Source organism: Sciurus vulgaris (assembly GCF_902686455.1).
Source record: "Sciurus vulgaris genome assembly, chromosome: 4".
In the NCBI taxonomy this organism is placed as follows: domain Eukaryota; kingdom Metazoa; phylum Chordata; class Mammalia; order Rodentia; family Sciuridae; genus Sciurus; species Sciurus vulgaris.
Window position 1 is genome coordinate 65,604,594 of NC_136464.1, and position 15,996 is coordinate 65,620,589.

The window sequence follows — 15,996 nt, forward strand, 5'->3', positions numbered from 1 at the left end:
CTTTAATTAGAACCTCCAGAAGGTGTGTGGCCTTGCTGATGCCTTGATTTTGGACTTCCATTCTCCAGAAGTCTGAGAAAATACATTTCTTCTATTTTAATCCATCCAGTGTGGAGTATTTTGTTATAGCAGCTGTAGAACAGTAATGATTTCTTTCTCCTCCAATGCCAGAAGGCAATTCTGAGGGGAAAACTCAAAATAGGTGACCTTTGTCATTTTTAATCTCCTTTAAACATGATAACTGGGCCTCCAAGAAAATAGATGAGTATTATTTGCTATTAAGAGAATCATAATCTTGAAAATCTTCTCACAAGGACATTTTTGGTTTAGTATTGCATATGGTAAACAAACCTACATTCCATGAATTTATAACTTATGAATCCCCAGTAAATGAAAAATTCTCTGGGCATATAAAATGGAGACAGGAAATCACAGGAAAGGAGGAGGGCCTTGGAAGACACATGAGACATCTTTGACCTCTCTGATTTGTCTGTGTCTTTTGATTGCTTGCATTCCAGAAATTATCAATAAATCTTGATACTGGGTAAGATCTCAGAATTGCATGAGACGGATTTGACTATCTGTAACCTAGCAAGTTGGACAAGGGCATCATGAGAATCTTCTCTGAAAAAGTTCTGTGCAAGGTGAGATCTAGAGAGAGTCTAATTATTAGCCTGCATGGCAGGCAGATTTCTAAAATGATCCCTCTAAGGTTTTCTGCTCCCGCTGCTGTGTGCACCCTATATAAAACCCACCCCTCATTTGAATATGGGCCATAACTGGGGACATGATGGGAGAACCCATCTTTTGGATAGGTTATGTTATGTGACAAGGGTGATGGGGTAGCCATTGCCATGATTATGCTACATTATGTAAAATTCCATCCTAGTAGACCAAACAAAGATTCTCCTTCTGGCCTCGAAAAAACTAAGCTGATATTGGGAGAAGACCTGAGAGTAGCCTTTAGTCATTGAGAACCAACAACTAGCAAGAAAACAGGAACCTCAATTGTACAACTGCCAGGAGTTGAACTGTACCTCCTAGAGTTATGAAGGAGATTCTTCTGGTTCTCTAGATTAAAATGAATTCTCCTGACAACCTGATTGCAGTTTGGTGAGAAACCAAGAATAGGATTTCAGATAGGCATTTCTTCGACTCTTGACCCAAGACTCCAAGACACAAAGACTGTGAGATTGATACAAGAATTATTCTATGTTGCTAAATTTGTGGTAATTTGTTACAGAGAAATTCTAAAAACCAATGCACTAATTGAAAGAGTGTGGTAGTGGGTAGATTGATCCAGATAAATATTCCTGTAAGTGTAAGAACCTATTGTGATTTAAATATGAGATGTCCTCTAAAAGCTCAGATGTAAGACAATGCAAGATTAGAGGCAAAATGATTGGGTGATGAGAGTAGAGTCTTAGTCTAATCAATGCATTGACCCACTCGATTGGATTAACTAGGTGATGACTGGAGGAAGGTAGGATGTGGCTGAAGGAGATAAGTTACTGGGGACTTAAATTTGAGGTACATATTTTATCCCTGGTGAGTTGATCTTAATGTCTCTCTGGTTCTTGGTAGTCATATTCTGAGTTGCTTTCTTCCACCATTCCTTTCTAGCATGATGTTCTGCCTTACCTCAGGCAGAGCAGTGGAGTTGGCCATCTATGAACTAAGACCTCTGAAACTGTAAGCCAAAGAAACTTTCCCTCCTTTAAACTTGTCAGTTCTTCTGATCACAACAAATAAAAGGCTCACTAAAACAGAAATCTCATGAAAGATGAGGTTTGACACAAATGTAAAGAAGCCTTGCATGCCTGGAGTGTATTGAAGGAAGAGAGCATTTGCAATGAGGAGAAAAGGGAGTGTATAAGATTAGGTTGAGAATTTTATAGTTCATCAGTGCAATGGCAAACACTTGATGGTTTTAAAGCAGTTGAGTAATGATCAAACTCAAGATTTTTCAAAATCACTGTATTAGTTTGCTATTGTTGCTATAATGAATTATCATGTGTAGCAATTCAAAGCAGTACCAATATGTTTTCTTACTTCTTTGCATTAGAAATCTGACATGGATCACAGTAGACTAAAATCCTAGTGATGTCAAGGTCATGTTCCTTCCTAGACAATCTAGAAGTTATCTCCTTGCCTTTTTGGGCTTCACAGGTCACTTGTATTTCTTGACACATGACCCTCCTCCTCCATCTTCAAAGCCAATAATATTGCATCTCTCAGACTATTCCATTTACTTTTTCATTTTTTTTTAAACCAGGAATTGAATCCAGAGGCACTTAACCACTGAGCCATACCTGCAACACTTTTATTTTGTTTATTTATTTATACGTGATGCTAAGGATCAAACCCAGTGCCTCACACATGCTAGGCAAGTGCTCTACCACTGCACCACAACCCCAGCCCCAACTGCAACACTTTTTAATTTTATTTTGAGACAGGGTCTCACTAAGTTGCTGAGGTCCTCTCTACATTGCTGAGGCTGACTTTGAACTTGTGATCCTCCTGTCTCAGCCTCCTGAGCCACTGGTATTACAGGCATGCACCATCATGCTCAGCTTCTCTGACTACTCTGTATTCACATTTCCTTCTGACTACAGTCAGCAAAGCTTATTCAATTTTATGAACTCATGATTAGATTGAATCCACCCACATAACCTTGTATGCTCCCTTATCTATAGGTCCCTAATTCATGTCTATAAAATCTCCTTTGCCATGTAAGACAACATGTTCTCAAGCTCCAGGGACTAGAACATGGACTTTGCGGGGGGGGGTCATTATTCTTCCTTCTACAATTACTGATGACCTGTGGAGAATGGATTAGAGAAAGACAGGAGTGGATGAGGGAGACAAGGTAGGAATCTATTGCAGGAGTCCAGGAGAGACATTGTTGGTGCTCAAGCCAGTCTAGTGGCAGTAGAAATGGAGACAAATTTGGTCAAATTTGTAACATACTCGGTTTGCATTTACAGAACCTGATGCAAACATAGGAAGAAAGAAACCAAAAATGACTCTTAAAATTTTGACTTCAGAATCTGTTTGGATGGTGATGACATTTGCTGAGCTAGGAATTACTGGAGATGCTTTCTGTACCAGATATCTTCCTTTTGATATTTTAGAATTAATCTCCTTTCACCACCCTACTCTCTGCCCCAGGAGAATGACCTTTATGTCTTACATTAATTGTCTCTTTTGTCCTCACTTCCAGTTTGGTTCAGTGAATAAGGCAGAAGAAAGATCAAAGGAAGAAAGTGAGAACTGGCTGTTCATTCCATTGGATCTCTTCCTGCAGGTATGTTGGTTTAGGGTGTTTCTCTCTCTCTCTCTCTCTCTGTCTCTCTCTCCTCCCCTTTTTCTTTTTATAACCAATCCCTTCCGCTTGCCCTTCAGACTCAGAAGTGTTATTAATACATCACCCTCCCTGTTTCTCCTCACCTTGTCCATAATTTTGCCAATAGAACTTTCATTAGAATTTCCTCTTTTCTGCTAGAAACCTGACAGACATGTATTCATTTTAAGACACACTGCCTTCAAGGTGACTAAGATATCGTAGTAGGAATTCTGGATGGTCTGGAAGCAAGGTGTGAGCTGGAAACATGAATGTGGGTCTTACCAGCAAAGATAGTAACTAGAACTTTGATAATTGATCAGGTCGTTTAGGAAGAAAGCATAGGATTACAAAAGAAAAAGAAAAATAGTCTAGGATAGAGCAAAAAAGATTCTAATATTTAAAGATTGGAAGTGAGGAGCAAAAGAAAGAAGTAAAATTAGACAGAAAAACTAAAGAGAAAACCAAAATAAAAGGATGTCATGAAAGAAGAGAAATTAAAATCAGGGAGTGGGTGACTATGTCAGTTCTGCTGAGATATAATTTCCAGAAGATAACCATTGAATTGCTCAATGCAAATTATGCATTTTGTATGCATGTGTTAACAATTTACCTTCATGCAATAAGTTTCTAGGTGTTTGTAACATTTAAATTATAACTTGGTCCTTGAACTTATGAAGTTTCCCAGCTAGTTGGACAGTTAAGTGATAAATATATATCAATTTAAATATAGTAGTAAAATAAAACAACAGTGCAGAGTTCTGTGAAAGTCTAAAGGAAAGAAAAACAATATCATTTATCATGTACTGGGTTTTACTTAGGTGTTAGATGCTCTACTAAGAATGACACATAAATTGTCTACTTTTAATGTTTGCGAAAATACTAGGGGTACGTACTATTAATATCCATGTTTATTTTTTAAGAGGAAAGGAAATTGAGAATTGGAAACAATAAGAAAATGTGTAAGGCCAATGTTCGATGAATGAATGAGCTGAGGGTGAGACTCAAGTCTATTTGATAATCCAGGCTTTTAACATGTATTTAAGGAATAAATTTGTAAAAACAACAGTCTTTCTCCTTGTTAAGATTAATACACAAACTTTGAATTCTCCAAGACTTAAAAGATTCATTTATTTATTTTATTTTTAAGTTGTTTTAATTAGTTATACATGACGGTAGAATGCATTTTGACACATTGTACATAAATGGAACACAACTTCTCCTTCCTTTGGCTGTACATGGTGCAGAGTCACACAGTAGTGTAATCATACATGTATATAGGATAATAATGTCTGCCTCAATTCCACTGTCTTTCCCATCCCCACACCCTTCCCCTCCTCTCATTCCCCTTTGCAAAAAAGTTCCTTCATTCTTCCTGGTTCCTGCCTCCCCCTTATGGATCAGCATTCACTTATCAGAGAAAACATTTGGCCTTTGGTTTTGGGGATTTGGCTTATTTCACTTAGCATGATGTTCTCCAGCTCCATCCATTTACCTGCAAATGCCATAATTTCATTATTCTTTAAGGCTGAATAGCATTCCATTGTGTATATGTACCACAATTTCTTTATTCATTCATCTGTTGAAGGGCATCTAGGTTGGTTCCACAATCTAGCTATTGTGAATTGAGCTGCTATAAACATTGATGTGACTATGTCATTGTATGATGATTTTAAGTCCTTTGGGTATAAACCTAGGAGTGGGATAGCTGGGTCAAATGGTGGTTCCATCCCAAGTTTTCTGAGGAATCTCCATACTGCTTTCCAGAGTGGCTGCATCAATTTGCAATCCTACCAGCAATGTATGAGTGTATCTTTTTCCCTACAGTCTCACCAACATTTATTATTGCTTATGTTCTTAATAATCGCCATTCTGACTGGAGTGAGATGAAATCTTAGAGTAGTTTTGATTTGCATTTCTCTAATTACTAGAGACAATGAACATTTTCTTGTATGTTTGTTGATTGATCTATTTGTTCTTCTGTGAAGTGTTTGTTCAGTTCTGTTGCCCATTTATTGATTGGGTTATTTTATTTATTTATTTATTTTTTGCTGCTAAGTTTTTTGAGTTCTTTATATATCCTGGAGATTAGTGCTCTCTCTAAGGTGCATGTGGTAAATATTTTCTCCCGCTCTTTCTTCACATTATTGTTTGTCAAGAAAAATCTTGTTAGTTTGAACCCATCCCATTTATTGATTTTTAATTTTACTTCTTGTGCTTTAGGAGTCTTGTTAAGTAAGTCAGGTCCTAAGCTGACATGATGAAGATTTGGACCTAATTTTTCTTCTAGTTGGTGCAAGGTCTTTGTTCTAGTGCCTAATTCTTTGATCCACTTTGAGTTGATTTTTGTGCAGGGTGAGAGATAGAGGTTTACTTTCACTTTGTTACACATGGCTTTCCATTTTTTCCCAGCATCATTTGTTGAATAGGCTATCTTTCCTCCAATGTTTTTTTTTTTTTTTTTTTTTTTTTTTGGTGCTTTTGTCTAGTATGAGATAACCATATTTATGTGAGCTTTTTTCAATGTCTTTATTTTGTACCATTGGTCTACATGTCTATTTGGGTGCTAATACCATACTGTTCTTGTTACTGTTTCTCTGTAGTATAGTCTAAGTTCTGGAATTGTGATGCCTCCTGCTTCACTCTTCTTGCTAAGGATTGTTTTAGCTATTCTGGGTCGCTTATATTTCCAAATGAATTTCATGATTGCTTTTCCTAGCTCTATGGAGAATGTCACTTTGAAATGAATAGGAATTGCATTAAATCTATATAACACTTTTGGTAGTATGGCTATTTTGACAATATCAATTCTACCTATCCAAGAACATGGGAGGTCTTTCCAACTTCTAAGGTCTTCTTCATTTTCTTTCTTTAGTGTTCTGTAGTTTTCATTGTAGAGGTCTTTCACCTTTTTTGTTAGATTGATTTTCAAGAGTATGCATTTTGTTTTCATTGCCTGAGATTCTGTTTTCCAGGTGGTCTAGTCTTTTGGTGATACTTCCCGTTGAATTTTTAATTTGGTTTATTGTTTCCTTCATTTTGAGGATTTCTGCTTGATTCCTTTTATAATCTCTGTCTCTTTTTTGAAATCAGCTTTCACTTTTTGTATTTTGTCTCTGTTACCATTCTTTATTTCAATGATCAGTCTAACTATGTACCTTCTAAATTCCTCTGAAATTTCCTCTACTGTGTACTCTATAAATTATGTTGTTGGAACATCTTGGTTTGTTTGAGGTGCCTTTTTTCATGTTATTTATGTGTCTTCCCACATAACAGTATGGCTCTGAAGCAGTACAGTTTCTACCCTGTAGCTTTATAGTGTCCCTGAAGTGTTCCAGTACCTCATCTTTAAGGGGGAGACCAATATCAACAGCATCCAATGCAAAAAATATACAACCTTAAACCAAATAGCTCCTGTTAAGGCATCTACAGATTTGTCACAATAAACAGAAATGATGCATTCAATTATTGTTTACACTCTCAACAGTAAGTTTGCTCAAAAGTTTTACCATTTCAAATGTGGACAAAGAGGGAACAGAAGTAGTGTAGGATGAGACATTTATGAGGGAAAAGGAGAGAAGATAGAGGTAAAAATTTATAGTAAGAGTGAAGGAGGAATTAATAAAGGTTGACTGTTAGTATGAGAGAAGCGAGAAAGAGAATTCAAGGAGACAGATAAGTGAGAGTACAAATATTTACAGATTTTTTTTAAAAAGTGAAAATATAAGAATACACAACAAAACTGTAATACAAAACATTCCATTCCTCAATAAATTGATGCATGAACACTATTTGGATTCAAAGATGGTAGAGATGTGAGAGGGAGTGCAGGAAAAAAAAAAAAAAAAAAAAAAGGAAAGTCTCAATGGAAAATTTAACAACTGTTTCCATTGGCTTTCAAAAATTTTGTTAGTTTCCCTTCTCTACCAATAGGTGGAGTTGTCTGAAGTTTGATGGTAGCTCTATTCTGGTGGATGCCAGACTGGTTGGCTAGACAAGCCAATAACAATATGCCTTCACATGCTATTCCAGTCTTCCCAACCATTGTAGCCGGCGCCTTCTGTCCCTCTACACTTCAGGACTCACTGAGCTGGAGAGAGCCTGTTTTTATCCAGTTTCTCTTACCTGTGTTCCCCTCCTGGGAACTGCTCCTAGTCTCTGGTTTTCCACAGGCTTTCGAGGAGGCCCAGGGTGCAGACCCAGCTGCCATCTGATGAACCTGAGCTTCAGATTCCCCAGTCTCTGCCTTCCTGCAGTCTCAAGATCTCAATGCCATTTCAACTTGTAGAAAGACCACCAGAGATGTGCTCACACAAAGGAGCAACCCTGCAAAGAGGCAGCCAGATGGCAGCCACTAGTACACACAGCCAGAAGACCTCAGGTGCAACCAGACCTGCAGGTTCCCCAACAATATATCTCCAGGCCCTGTTTGGTGTCCCCAGACTGAGGCAGCTGCGCCCCAAGATGGTGGTAAACCTGCAGGCCCCTTGGCCCTGGACTCCCAGGCGCTGGCCTGTGACCCAAGATGGTGGTGGCTGCATGAAATCAAATGTGTGGGCACCCTGACAATGAACTTTCTGACAGCAACAGGCAGTAGGTGATCTGCAGGCAGTGAGTGAGTCGATTTCCGGCAGTGGGCAATGGGCAGGCAAAAGGTGGGCAAACAGGCAAGCAGCAAGTGGTTAGTGGTGGCCAGTGAACAATCTGCACAAAAGGTGGTGATATGCTGGCAAATGGTGGGCTATCTCAGCAGACAAATGGAGGGGGCACAAACAGGAGGTGATCAGTGGGCAGCCATGGCTGCTTCTCCAAGAAACAATATTTCCTCTGCTTGAATCCTGAGTCAAGGAATGCAGTCTCCCTCTAGTCTTCCATTTTGATTCCCTAAAGATATTTTTAATTTTAATAATAGCACAATACCCAAATCAGGAATTTGACATTGATACAATGTGTGTGCAGAATTCTGTCATTTTATCACATGTGTAGAGTGCAAAACCCTCAAAATCACCAAGATAGAGACCTATTCCATTGTCACAGAGATCTCTTTCATACTACCACTTTGTAGTCATTACTATTCTCCACTCTCCCACCATCTCTAACCCTTAGCAATCAGGCATCTTTTACCATCTCTATAATTTTGTCTTTTTGAAAATGTCATATAAACAGAATCATGCAGTATGGGGACTTTTGTGATAGGTTCTTTTCATTGAGTAAAACGCCCTTGAAATTCAGCCAAGTCATCATATGTATTAACAAGTCCACTGTTTTTTACTGCTGAATAGTGTCCTATGTTATGGATGTATCACAGTTTGTTTAACCACTCACCTATTTAAGAATGTCTTTGTCATTTCCAGTTTGTGGTTATTACAATAAAGCAGCTATGAACACTTGTATACAGGTTTTTGTGGACATAAGTTTTTGTTTTTATAGCACAGATATCCAGAAGATTGCTGAATTGTATGGTATGTATTTATTTATTTTCATAAGGAACCGCCAAATCATTATCCAGAGTGGCTATATTATCTGACATACTCATCCATGCAGGGGAGATGCTATGTTTCTGTCCCATCAGAAGTATTTGATATCTTTTTAAAATTTATTTTAGCTGTCAAATGGGTATAAGTGATATCTGATTATGGATTTCTAATACCTAGTGATGCTATGTCTTCATGTGCTTTGCTGCCATGCCATCTGTGTCTTTTTTGGTAAAATATCTCTTCATATCTTTTTGTTCATTTTCTAATTGAATTGTTTGTTTTTCACTATTGAGTTTCAATAGTATTTTACATATTCTAGATACGAGTCCTTGGTCAGGTATGGATTTACAAATATTTCTCCAAGTCTGCAGATGGCCCTTTTATCTATCTGATAGGATTTTTCACTAAACAAAAGTTTTAATTAATCATATATATATACATGACACATACATATATACCTCATATATATAATTTGAATACATACATATGTGCTTATTATTTATATGTTGTTTATTATTTATATATGTTATTTATATGTGATGTAAATTTTTACCTATAATCCGTAGAGATATCAAGTTGGAAGTCTTTCACAAAGACACTGTCATCCGGATCAGAAATTCTACTAATGTTTATAAATCATGTCTTGCAATAGCATATGAGACAGCAAATGTCAGGGCTTATCCGCTACCAGGCACTTTAGAATAAAAGTCATCCAAAACTTGGAGAAGCATGTGGGCATGCTGCTGCTAATTCGTGTAAACCGTACATAAGGATGGCCTGTACTTTACAGGATTTTCAAAACACTTTCGTTCAGGACAGTAACTATTTCATAAGCAGCATGAGAAGGATTTCAGAGTTAGAGATGAAGAACATCGGAAGGTGGGATTCTGAGAGATATGTCATACTTTACAATTTAATACAAGTCTTTAGATATCAACATGCGTAAGAAATATCTGTGCTACATTTCACAGTTGACTAATCTAAATACATCTATGGGAATGAAAAAACTAAACTTTCAGGGACTGTTTTATAATGTGTATCTGAGAAACATTCTTAGGGGAACTCTATAGGGTGACTAGGCTTATTGTATCAGTAAAGTGAAAATGAAGGCAATTTCCTGGCTTTTCTAATTGTCTGGATTTTATTTAGCTTTCTTCATGGATTTAAATCTCATTAGGAGTATTAACCTAAAACAAGAGGATGAGTATTTTTTCTTCCAAGTACAGGATTCAGTGTTATTAATTCTAGGTTTCATCTAACAGGAGAACTGCATATGGTAACTCTATACAGTATAGCTTTAGTTACTGTCTCCCTAGAGAAACCGGTAACTTCAGACATTGCATGTCTAATCTCTTAGTCTATACTAGTTGAGGGAAAATAGTTTTCCTTTTTTTTGTTTGTTTTGTTTTTTTGTTTTTAGCTTTTAGTAATCACAAAAATTATAGCAATAACAAAAACAAAACCCCCAAATTCTAAAATCAGCTCGTCTCTGTAATACATATTCAATGTTTTATTAGAAATAGTTTCTTACAGTGAATCTAGAAGATATATCTAAATTTTTAATTTAATAAGATGCCCTACAGTACTCACAGTTCTCTTCCCAATATTAAAAGCAAACAAACCAACAACAACAAAACACAAAACAAAAAAAACCCAGTGATTATTTGAACTGCAAGGAAGAGTCAATTTTGAAACTCATGAATTATAACTCATAGAATATTCTATAACAGTATGCTGTTTCCCCTCACCCTTTCATGAACTGCTAGCTTTGGAGAAAGAAATTTTTCTGGTGGGAAATGAATTTGTAGATTGTCCAAGACCACCCTTTCACTGAGGAAGAGGTCAGCAATTAGCTAAGGGGCCAGTGGGCTAACCTTAACACCAGGGGCTGTCCAGCTGTGGCTTAGTGTTCATTCCGGTCTTTCAATTAAGTTCCTAACAGATTCTTGAGGAAATAAGGGGGGAAAGGGCAAACTGGCTTGGAAATCAGAACACACAATAGAGGGCAAGAAGCACAGTAACAGAAATGGATTCCAGATATGTCTTTGTAACATTGATAAAAACAACGTGTCACAGAAAGGGCAGACTTAGGAATGACAAAATAATATCCTTTCAGTCCAATGATATAATTATTTACTCTGGTGAGTGGCACTGCCAGGAATATATTTTATAAATTAAATACTTATAATAAAACATTAATGTAATTTATTCCAAGAATGTCTGTTGAATTTCTCTCTCTCTCTTTTATGGCAGAAAGAGTAAAGTTAATGGCAGTTTGCCATGGTTATGTGATATCCTGGCAAGAAAATGCCTCATGTTATATCACAAACATATGGTCTGGTAATGGTTTTATATTATATTCCTTTAGTGCTTTGTTCCCATTTTTAGGAGACTTCCTCTAGACAAGAGCAATATGTTTTCTTGTCAACCTATCACATCAACAGTTAACACATGTCTCCACTTTTAGAATTCACAATGGTTAAAAAAGTTAAAACTTAACCTTATGTATCTTGTGACCTAAATTTTGATTATGTAATAAAATTGATCACTGGAGATCATATGAGTTGATGTTACTCTGTCTTCCTGTCAATTAAGGAATACTCTCTTTTCTATGGTTAAGATTCCTCAAGTTACAACTGATTAAACTGTGATGTGTACAAAATACGGCAACCAGGGCTGTAAGCTGTCTCTAAACCAAGGGTTCCAAATTAGCCTCCCATAAGCCAAATCTGGCCCACAGATGTGTTTTGTTTGGCTTTACAGCATGTTTAAACATTTAAAAAAATTAGTTTCCAACATTAAAATTTGTGATATTTCAAATAGAAATCTAGATCTTCAGATTCTTCAAAAAAGTCACCCGCAGCTCTCACACCTCTCTTCAGACAGCAGCACCTGGTAGATGCTGGCTGGCATCATTGGAGTGGACAGGGGATTGTGGTGTGGTGACCAGTGATCTCCAAGTTCCCTTCAGCTCCATGAATCTATAAAATGGGCTTTTCTCTTTTAAAAAACAATTCTCTTTGGAGCTGTAGAGTGAGGCATCTGATAACTGGAAATCCTGTTTGAATTTTAAAACATTGTGTGAACATATAGGTCTCTGACATCTCTTTGGACTCATTGGGATAAGGGCTAGTGAATGCCAGCATTGTCTTGCATCACAGGCAGACCCCTAATTAGATTTGTTTTAAAGTGTTACTCTCTAGTCATAGGGCATCTGATTTTCTTTCTAATAGCACATGGTAATTAGATGCACAGTTTTTCTTTTGGGGAAAATATTGCTTATTTTAAAAACAGTAACATCGGCACAACTGTCAAGGAAAAAAACGGAAGAAGAAAAGCACAGTCATTTTAAAAATTATTCTGACCCTCTTATTTGCTAAAGGGATTAAGTAAATATGTATATGCATATGTATAAAATGTTCCTCAAGTCTTTACAATTCACTGAACAAAAATAATAGTAATTGCTTTTTAAAGAAACAGTTATCTGGAAACCTTAGATTGAAACAGGCTGACCTTTTTCCATTAAGGTTTTACCTTCTTATATAGACCAGGGATTGGTAAACTAAAAACCTGTAGGTCAAATCTACCTCATCTCCTCTTTTTGATAAAGTTTTATTGGAACACAGCCATATCCACATGTGTCCATATTGTTCATGTCTGCTTTTTCAATACAATGGCAGATTTGAGTATTTCCAAACAAGACTGTGTGGCTCACAAGCCTGAAAGATATGCTATCTGATCCTTAAAAGAAAAATTGTACTGTACTTTAATATAAACTATCTGTCTTTTACTATTTATATCACTGTTACTTGTTAGTAAAATAAAAAGTTAAGTGAAATCTCTATCTTGATGTTACCACAGAAGAAAATATCTTATTCTCTCATTTGGGGCATAAACAGAAAGCAGCGTTTCTTTTATTTTCTGACTGTTATGTCTCTGCTTTCACCTTGCAATGACTGAGACACAAAACTCAACATCTTTCTCATTTTCACACAAAGAATTCACTCACACAGCAGTATCAGAGAGCTTGACAGACTTTACTACAGTGTTTGGGAGAGGGTGGGAAATGGAAGATACAAGTCACATTCCCCATAGCAAAAAACCCTAAAATCCCTTTTAAAACTTTCTCCATAGCTCTTTCTGCCTGAAAGCTGTTAACAACTTAGTGAATGAAAGTCCTTTACCAATTTTGATTATCCCCAAGATAAGTGAGAGGGAGCAGAATAGGTAGGGCATTTATTTGTTTGTTTATTTTACCAGAATTGCCTTTACTTTAGTTTTTCATTTCTTCTGGAGATGAATAGAGGACCACACCATTACAGTTCAGAATCTGTTTGTAATCTCTGGTGAAAACATGGCAGTCACTGATCTAGAGAACTGATGTGGTTCATTAAAGTGCTATCTCCTGGTTTCCTTAATAATGCATTTCACACACATTCTAGAAAAGTGACAATATTACTTCTGCTGCTGAGATTTACAGCTCTAACTGTTATACTAAGATTGCATTTTGGATAGTGGAAGGAGAATATATTGTTGCTAAATATAACTTGTAAATACAGTAAAGTGAATGGCTTTTTTGCTTAAAATTTGAATATACGGAGGACTTCTGTTGCTGGCAGTGTGTCAAAGTAGATATTGTGAAAAACACTCCTGTTTCGACACTTGGACATACTGGATAAAATGCAAACCCATCTTTAAATGCAAATATGAGCTCAGGGGTGAAGGAATTCATAGGGGCCAAAAGCAAGAGTTTTTCTCTTTTATCTTTCCCCTATGCAGCACAAGGCTTTCTGGATCTCTTCCAGGGCATGTCCCCTTCTCCTTAATATTAGGCAGAAACCTTCAGCTCTGACCCTGTCTTTATCATCACACTTGCATACACATTTTCCTCAGGAAAAAAAAAAAAAAAAGTGAGTTCTCCAGTAAGAGTCCATCCTTCTTCAGAAGGTAATTATGTGTCTTTTACCAGATGGCTATATTGACATTCCCTAATACCTAATTCCCTAGTACTCAGTGGTTTCCAAGTATTTCTGTGAACAAATGCATTGTTTACCACAAGAAGGAATATATCACATGGACTTTTCTCCATTTCCTTACCTGAGTTGGAAGTGGGATGATATAAATTGGTAGAGTTGGAAAGGGTCTTCTGTGAAGCAAAGTGTGTGTCACAGGATTCCTTCTTTCCCAGGAAAAGAAGTGGGCTCTTAGAGGGCTGGGTTGGGAGCCTGAGCTGGTCAACATATACCCAGGAGTTCAGTGGTTATCATTGCAAAGGGCTCTTGATAATGCTGTCATGGAGCTCTGTCTACTGGTGGGCTATTCAAGGCACACATCAGTCAGTCTGAAGGAAAAGTAAGGGACAGTGGAAAGGAAATTTTGAGAACACATCATTAAAACACAACACTATAAGTGTTAAGAGGGACTCTATTCTAGTCGAAGTGAAGCATCAAATATCTCAATTGGGGAAATTGGGAAAATCGAAGGATCATGTTAAAATATTTAAGTTTCTAAAACTGAGCTTAGTTCACTCTGACTCATCCATCAGAACTTAGCCCAAATATTACTTCCTGAAGAAATAATTTCTTGACATCCCCCAAAGACTCTTTCAGGTTCTTCCATGATTCACTTGAGTAAGTCCTGAATTTGTTTCCTTTTTGAAAATTTTGAACATAATTAATTATGTATTTCATTAACACATGCCTCCCCACTAAACCCACATTCACTGAAAGAGGAGACTTATCTGTTTTATGCACTGGTCTATTTTCAGTACCTAGCACATGTCAGGCATAGAGTCAGCTTTGTTAAATGAAAGAGCTATAAAATTATTGCAATAATAAAGTTATAATCTTTATAATATTATGTCTGTTTATAATGCATCTTTAAGCAGTGTTTTTCAAACTTTTAAAAATTACTATTCAGTAAGAAAAGCATCAGTAAGAAATTACTGAATGGTAATTTTAAAAGTTTGAAAATCCTGATCTGGTATATAAGCACAAAATAAAACAAAAAAAGTGTTGCTCTAGACAATTCTCACAATCAGCAGGTGCAGTTTATTCTAAAATTTTATAATTGATTCTGTTTGAGTTTTTAAAAGCGCTAGTCATGACCCTCTAAATGGATTCCATGACCTACTTATGAATTGTTACCTACAGTTTGAAAAACCCTACCCTAGGGCACTTTGTAATCATAAGATACAATAGAACACTGAATGTGTTTAAACTGCCTTTGTCGTCTGTTTATCTTTCACAGAATTTAAACAAAATATTCTTTCTAGATACAGCACAAATACTTGGTAAGGACTCCAAAACTTCTTAAATTAGCATTCAGTTGGTAATGCCCACTGTGGTACTTACAAGCAGAGGGTGCTGTGGGAAATACAGCCAGTATGCCAAAGTTCACTGTGTCCTAAGGGAATAATTCACTTTCAGGAAGTATAATTTACCTGATATTCTGACTGTACATTATAATTAGATGTGGATTTCTTGCCCAGTTTTACTTTATATCAGACTGACATATGCTGTGATACAGATGGAATTCCCAAGTTATTTAGCATCAGGGGCCCCAGGGTCTTGTGATTCCAAATTAAACTTGGGTGTGCATATAAACCATGCAAATTAGGTTATGGCCACATGCTCATCACTGCCAAAATGGAATCAGGCAACAAGTCTAAAATGCATTGAGGGCTGCCTCTTCTTGCTGGGAAAGATTTATTAGGCTTGGAAATTGAGAGGTGTTGAAAGTAAATATTGAACCCTAATTGCCATGAGAAATGCTTATTTCCTTGGCCATCAAAAGAGACTGGGATGGTGGGTCCAATGCACATTTGTGTCAGTAGAGTATGGGTAAACTTAGTGAATGAACTAGAACTTTTGAAGACAATATATGAAACAATATTCTCACACGTGAATAACTGAAATTGTGTTCTGTGGGTGATTCTGTATCTGTGGAAAGAAGATTCTATGTTCTTTCCTCTTTCTTCAGTGACAGTTATCTAATATCTGTCTGTCTGGAAGTAATCTCAAGTCTGGATTAATTTCAAAAAGTTCATGCTTTCACAAGTGAAAACTGGTAGCAGCAATGGTTCAGCACACGGGATGGTAGAGCACTCTTCTCTGCAGTGTATGTACTAGCTTCCCACTCCTCTACCCAAAGGTGTCACACCTACAATATTTTTCA